At 39.3% G+C, this 6,983-nt stretch overlaps 1 long non-coding RNA gene across 1 annotated transcript; it reads right to left on the bottom strand.

Moving 5' to 3' along the window:
- Positions 1 to 2,783: 2,783 nt before the first annotated feature.
- On the bottom strand, positions 2,784 to 4,524 carry LOC122282817. Its single transcript, XR_006230472.1, has 3 exons — positions 4,334 to 4,524; positions 4,136 to 4,229; positions 2,784 to 3,259 (listed from the first exon to the last, which is right to left on the bottom strand). It is a non-coding gene; the product is annotated as an uncharacterized LOC122282817 (long non-coding RNA).
- Positions 4,525 to 6,983: the final 2,459 nt, after the last annotated feature.

Here is a 6,983-nt window from a genome sequence, read left to right on the forward strand (position 1 = left end):
GAGCCTTCATCGAACGGGTCGTTTTGGCGTAAGGAAAAAGAAGCAAAACGCGGCAGCGGCAATATGAAGCGCACCGTTTTAATTAGAATTTTGGCTGTATTTAAATTTTGGCTGTATTTAAATGTTGAGTGAATTGAATTGAATTGAGTTGAATTGAGATAAAAGTTAAAATTTAAATAAAATATTATTAAAATATTATTTTTTAATATTATTATTATTTTAAAATTTAAAAAAATTAAATTATTTATTATAATTTATTTTAAAATTTAAAAAAATTATAATTATTAGATAAGATAAACTTCCCCAACGAGTCGTTTTAATAGTGTTTTATTAGTATACAATAGCGTCGACAGTTTCGATTTGAACTGACCGGATTGTTGTTGAGGCCTTAACAGACACTAATGGCATTTCGCCACGTCACATATTCCACATAGATCCATTCATATTCCTCTTTGAGTTTTGCTACAGATCAGTCACTATTCATGGTTGATCCATAGCACACCATACGTGTCTTTTTTTCTTTTTTCTTTTTGTAAAAAGTTAAAAATGCTCGCTTTACCCAAATATCCGATGCGTTTCGAATTCTAGGTTCATCCCGCGTCTGTAGCACCTGCGTCCCATTTGTGCCCAGCACCCGCCTTCGCCCTTTCTCTGCTCTAGGTCCCACATTGTCGTCGCACATCCTCAGCCCAGCACCCTGCGTCGCCGTCGATCATCCTATGCGAGACAAACAACTTTGCAAGAATTCGGTAAATTTCCATCCAGTAAGTTTCTGCATCACCCATACTTGGTGTCTTCATCCGATACCTTGCAACTTTTTTACTTTGGAGGAAGATTCTTTGTTGTTCATAGAGCTTTTGCAAATTATAGAAAAAGGAAACTGCCATTATCTCAAAAATAAAGAGAATAAAATGTTGATCGATTTGAGAAATAATCATTGTCAAACTTCATTCCTTTGATTTGCTGGTGGGATTTTTGCCTACTGTAGTTAAAGAGCTTTTTTGCGCATTTCACGGGAAGGATTTCTCTTTTTTCTTTTTTCTGTAGCTTGTGTTGTGTTGTGGAGTGGTAGATCGAGGTTTGATCTGCAAGCTTTCTCTTTTTTCTTTTTTCTGCAGCTTGTGTTGTGTTGCGCTTGTGGTAAATCACGTTTTGAAGGGAAATTCCATCTTTATCTCGATTTCTTGTTCAATTTCTTGTATTAATTTATCACAAGCGCTCAATCTAACCCTTAAAACACCAACTCTAGTAATATCTCATTCCTCTAGTACATGACCCTTAACAGCCTCATATATGCTTCATAGCTCTATGACTTCAATAACAAATAAAAATAAAAATCATATAGATGACTTCAATAAATTGGACTCAAATGTATTTGAGTTGAGTTTGATTTTGATTTTTTATTCATATCAAACCTGTGAAAATATATCCCAATTCTAAAATCTATTCGGGATTGACAACAGCAAAACATACAATGATTCCCTTCCAAACTCTATATTGAATGACATAACTGCTCCTTTTTTTTTCCCTTCACAAGCAGGAGACTACTAATTTGTCTGTTTATCATTAGACAAATTTTCCTCATTATGACTTTTATTATATGATTTGTCTGTTTCTACCATTTTTAGATATGGTCTTGAATTTTGGTAAACATTCCACCCAGTATATTGAATGACTTCAGATTGACTAAAATTGACAAGATTGAAAGCAAAGACAAGATGTTGATTTTCATATGCTATAGATTTAGTTCATGTATAACTTTAGTTTAGTAAAAAAGTTTGATTGCACCACTTCTGACTATTTCTTTGGTATTAAGTTCACAGCCTATTTTGTTTTCCTTTTTACTATCTACTATATAAGTACCCCTTGTAGAATTTCAAGTTATTTAGACTTGTAAATGCATTAATGTTTCATTTTTGCTTTTTGTTTGTTACTGGCCAAACCAGATGAATTAATGGAAGTTTAATCCATCCCTCATATATGTTTTCTGTTTTTTGTTTTTTTTTTAAATTTTGCAAAAATAATGATGGAGATCGAAAATGAGATTGGACAACACTTTGGACACCTTCAGAATTAAAGATTTATGGAAATAGTTGCAGCCAAATAGTGGCCGTGGGAGTTGTATTTGTCTTTGGTGGGGTGGCATCCAAAGGGTTGTCAAAGGATTCACTGACTATGATTACATCCACCATGTGTACCTTGTGTATATACTTATATGTACCTGAAATTCAGACTGATGGATATAACAGCTTTATATGAATTTCTGTTATTTTGGTTTAGCTCTAAATTTTTATGTTTTCCTGCAATAATTTTCTTGTCACGTAGATGACATGGACTTCTCTGTGATGGGTACCTTAAGAAACAAGTAGGTAGGTTATGGCACTTCTCTATTCCTAGTCACAGAGATAACATGGACAGGGGGTTTCGCCCTGAATAAATACTCTTTCCCATGTATTGTTATTACCATGCCATCTTGGTCCTTCTTGGAACATTTGAATATCCTTTTTGGTGGATTTGTTTTGAGGACTAAAAGGAAGTCATGTTTGCCGTGCAACTGGGACAAATTGTGAAGAACCTCAGGATGTTACACTTCTACTCTCCTTTTTTTGGATTCATGCTTCCACTTTCATTTAATTGAACTTTATAAAACTATGATAAGCGCAAACCAGTGTTCTAAAGTGGCATGTACCAAAATATAGCTTCTAGCATAGAAAATCCACTTGCTTACATTTGCAATATATTTTTTTTATAAGTAAAAGATCTTTTTCAATCTAAAATATGCATAGCCCAAAGTACACTTATTGTGTACATGAGAAAACCAACATTTCATTCTTGTTAATTGCTACATCATGAGTTAATTGTTGTCCAACTGCAAACAACATATAAATACTACATTACATAGGGGGAGTACCATTACAGTTGATCCATACAAAAACCATGTAGACCATTACAGTTAATATGGAACTTAGTGAGACTGAAAATTACAATGATCTCTTCATCATTCAAAATAACATTGCAGTTCCTTTAGGCCGATGTTGGAAAACAAATGTTTTTGTAGGTTGGCAGGAACGGTATCTCCCAAACGGCCATCATATATGGCAAACAACCCTAATTAATGTCTCTTCCGTATAAATTTAGCAACATGATAATCCTCCATCGGATGATTAGCCTTTCCTTTTACTAGTCTGAAACCATACTTTATTACCCTGTCATGGCTTCTTCCTTTACCAGAGCTAGATGAGTAACGCACTCCTACAAGCTACATAACAAAATTATGAATAACAAAGACCACAATATAAATCTAGCATGGCTTGTATGCAATTATAAGGCACAGAAGCAAACAAATGGTAGTTTGCAATTTTCAAACCATTTATACAGCAGCAGTTAGAAAATTAAACAAAGAAATCACTATCATGCTTGATTAACTACAACATCACAAACAAATAAAGCACTGAAAGTTATCGACATGGGGACCTTTCTCTGACCTATCAAGATGGGGAAATATTTTCTTCACCATATAAAATCAAATAAAGTAATCACACACATCCATGATAAAAACAAAGTAAAGAAATTAATCAATAAATGATTAATCTCACACACATCCATTAATCAATAAACAAAAAAATAAATAAATAAGGGACTTGTTTTGCCTGGATTATGAATTTTTTTTGTCTCTTGCTCTTTAGTCAGTGTACGTAAATGGGGAACACCCCCAATATTTGGTGTGTAATATTAACATCATGATCTTTAAAGTTTTCAAAACTTATAGTGTTAGGAGCTTAAAAATCTTAATATAACTTAATTACCCAACATGGATGCTCATTTATAAGTGGGCGGCTTGAGACAGATTGAAAGAAATTTCTGCTGTTTGAGGAATACGTCATTGCTTTTACAGCAATCTCCAATTTCTAGCTAATACTAGATATGCAATGTGCATCATACAGAAATAGCCCCATTAATTTCTAGCAAATTACCATTAATTTACAGCTAATATACCTAAACATGGGAGGAAAAAAGAACGGAGTAAACAAAGAGAAAAAAAGAAATGCATAAGTAAGACCTAGAATCATAGAGAAAAAAGGAGTAATACAAGAAAAATTTTGAAGAAGATTATTTACAATAAATGATACATTACCCCTCCCACAAATCTGAGGGCTTCATGTCGATGGAATGAGGGCTTCGCGTCGGTGGATTGCATGCTTCGTGTCGGTGGACTGTGTGGTTCGGATCTGAGTATGTCGAAATCGCAAAGAAGAAGAAGAAGAATAAGAAATCTTAGTGCAGAAGAAGAAGAAGAAATCTCATTGCAGAGAAAAGGAAGTCGAAATCTCACCAGCGGAACTCGAAATCGCATCTTACAAAAGTCAAAATTGTAGCGTCCAAAATCTCACTGAAGCTTTTCTCGCCAGGGGCCGGGGGGGTGAGAAAGGGGGAGAGTTGCAGGCTTCGGGAAACTGAGGGCTTGGGGGCTTAGAGGCAGAACTGGTTCACTTGTTAGTGAACCCGATCTGCCACGTAGGGTGTGTCTTGTGTCACGGACTTAGAATTTCTTCACTCGACCCGTGCGGCCTTAGGAGGCTTTCTCTCCCACAAAGCTCCTAAGTAAGCCTTCTAAAGGACTCAAGACAATAGAGAACAAACTAGAGAGAGAAGATAGAGAGAGATGCTCTAGAGAACTTGTTTCTCTTATTGCTTGGTGATTTACACAAATGAGAGCCCCTCTATTTATAGGGAACTCTTGGTACAAAGAATGGTTAGGATTGTGACACTTGTCATCAATCCAAGGGTAAAGAACTTTCTAGATGCCTACTCTAGAATTGTCTATAACGCCCCTTTCTAGAACACTACTCTAGAATTGTCTATAACGCCCCTTCTAGATGACTCCACACAATTCCACAAGATTACAAAGGACTTGGAGGCTTCTAGAAGGTTGGCAAATTCTCTAAAAAAAACCCTAGGTGGTGACATTCTCCCCCACCAAGCTTCGCGACGTCCTCGACGCGGTGTCCTCATGGAACCTTCGGATATGATCTTCAAATTGCCACAATGACTCCTTTGGTTCCCAAGTTGTCTCGCTCTCGGGCAATCCCTTCCACTTGATCAAGTATTCTTGGCGTGGCATATGACTCTTTCGCCTGATGACACGGTCCGCCAAGATTTCTTCTACTTCTTTGTCGAAAGTGGTAGTTATGCCCAAAGGTGCACGCTTAGACTCTCCTCGTGTTGGCTCTTCTTCATCACCATGGTAAGGCTTCAAGCAGCTGACATGGAAGACTGGATGAAGTTTGAACTTGGAGGGTAAGTCCAGCTTGTAGGAGACCTTCCCTACTTTCTTGATGATTGGGAATGGTCCCTCGTAACGTCGTACAAGCCCCTTGTGTAGCTTTCTTGTGAACTTGTGCTGGCTCGACAAGATCTTTACTAACACCAAGTCGCCTATACGATACTCTGCGTGCCTCCTCTTCTGATCAGCCCACTTCTTCATCTTCTTGGTTGCTTTGTCTAAGTAGGAACGGGTCACATCCAATTGCTCGTTCCAAGACTTAGCAACCTTGAAAGCTGTCGGACAATTCCCGGCGTAGCTTGTCTCCAATGACTGGGGAGTAAGTGGCTGCTGTCCCATTACAATCTCAAAGGGGCTCTTGTTTGTGGACTCGCTCCTTTGTAAATTGTAGGAGAATTGAGCGACATCCAATAACTTGGCCCAATCGGATTGGTTTGCACTCACAAAGTGCCTCAAGTACAACTCCAACAAGGCATTCACCCTCTCGGTTTGCCCATCTGTCTGAGGGTGAAAGCTGGTAGAGAAATGTAGGGCAGACCCCATAAGCTTGAATAGTCCTGACCAGAACTTTCCTGTGAAGCGAGGGTCTCGATCGCTGATGATGCTCCGTGGTAAGCCCCAATACTTCACCACATGCTTGAAGAATAATTTTGCAGTTTCTTCAGCTGAGCAATCTTTAGGAGCCGCGATGAAAGTGGCATACTTGGAGAATCGATCTACCACCACAATGAGGGTACCGCAACCCTCGGATTTAGGTAGAGCCACTATGAAATCCATGCTCACACTCTCCCATGGGTGTGAAGGAATGGGTAGTGGTTCTAGCAATCCTGCAGGACTCTGATTCTCCACCTTATCTTGTTGACACACAAGACAGGTCTTCACGAAGAGTTCCACCTCATCTCTCAGTTGAGGCCAATAGTATGAAGCTTCCAGCAAAGCTCGAGTACGTCGTTGGCCCGGGTGTCCAGCCCACAAGGAATCATGGCATTCCTTGATAAGGTTCCTACGTAGGTTTCCCCACTTTGGAACATAGATTCTCCGCCTGAGGGTGTAGAGAAGACCGTCCTCTACCCAGAATCTCTTGGTTTTCCCTTCCTTAGCCATGTTCACCAAGTTCTTGGCTAAGGGATCATGCTCCATGCCTTCACGGATCACCTCGAGTAGCTCCCCTTGAGCTTGAGTGATAGCAGCAAGTTCACCCTTCCTACTCAATGCATCAGCAACAAGGTTGGCCTTGCCCGGTTTGTACTCCAAGACAAAGTCAAATTCTGCCAAGAAGTCTTGCCACCTAGCTTGCTTTGGGCTTAGTTTCTTCTGACTCTGGAAGTAACTAGTGGCAATATTATCTGTCTTGACCACAAAACAGGAGCCAAGTAGATAGTGTCGCCAAACTCTGAGGCAATGGATGATGGCCGTCATCTCCTTCTCCTGCACGGTGTATCGCCTCTCAGTCTCATTGAGTTTGCGACTCTCATATGCAATAGGATGTCCGTCTTGCATGAGAACTCCCCCTATGGCAAAATCCGATGCATCTGATTGTACCTCAAAAGGCTTGGTACAATCTGGTAAGGCCATGACCGGTTTCTCCGTGATGGCTGTTTTCAGATCGTCGAAGGCTTCCTGACACCTTGATGACCACTCCCAGGCCCTGTTCTTCTTGAGCAAGTCGGTGAGGGGGGATGCTCTTGTGGAGTATCCC

Source organism: Carya illinoinensis, chromosome 11 (genome assembly GCF_018687715.1).
Source record: "Carya illinoinensis cultivar Pawnee chromosome 11, C.illinoinensisPawnee_v1, whole genome shotgun sequence".
In the NCBI taxonomy this organism is placed as follows: Eukaryota; Viridiplantae; Streptophyta; class Magnoliopsida; order Fagales; family Juglandaceae; genus Carya; species Carya illinoinensis.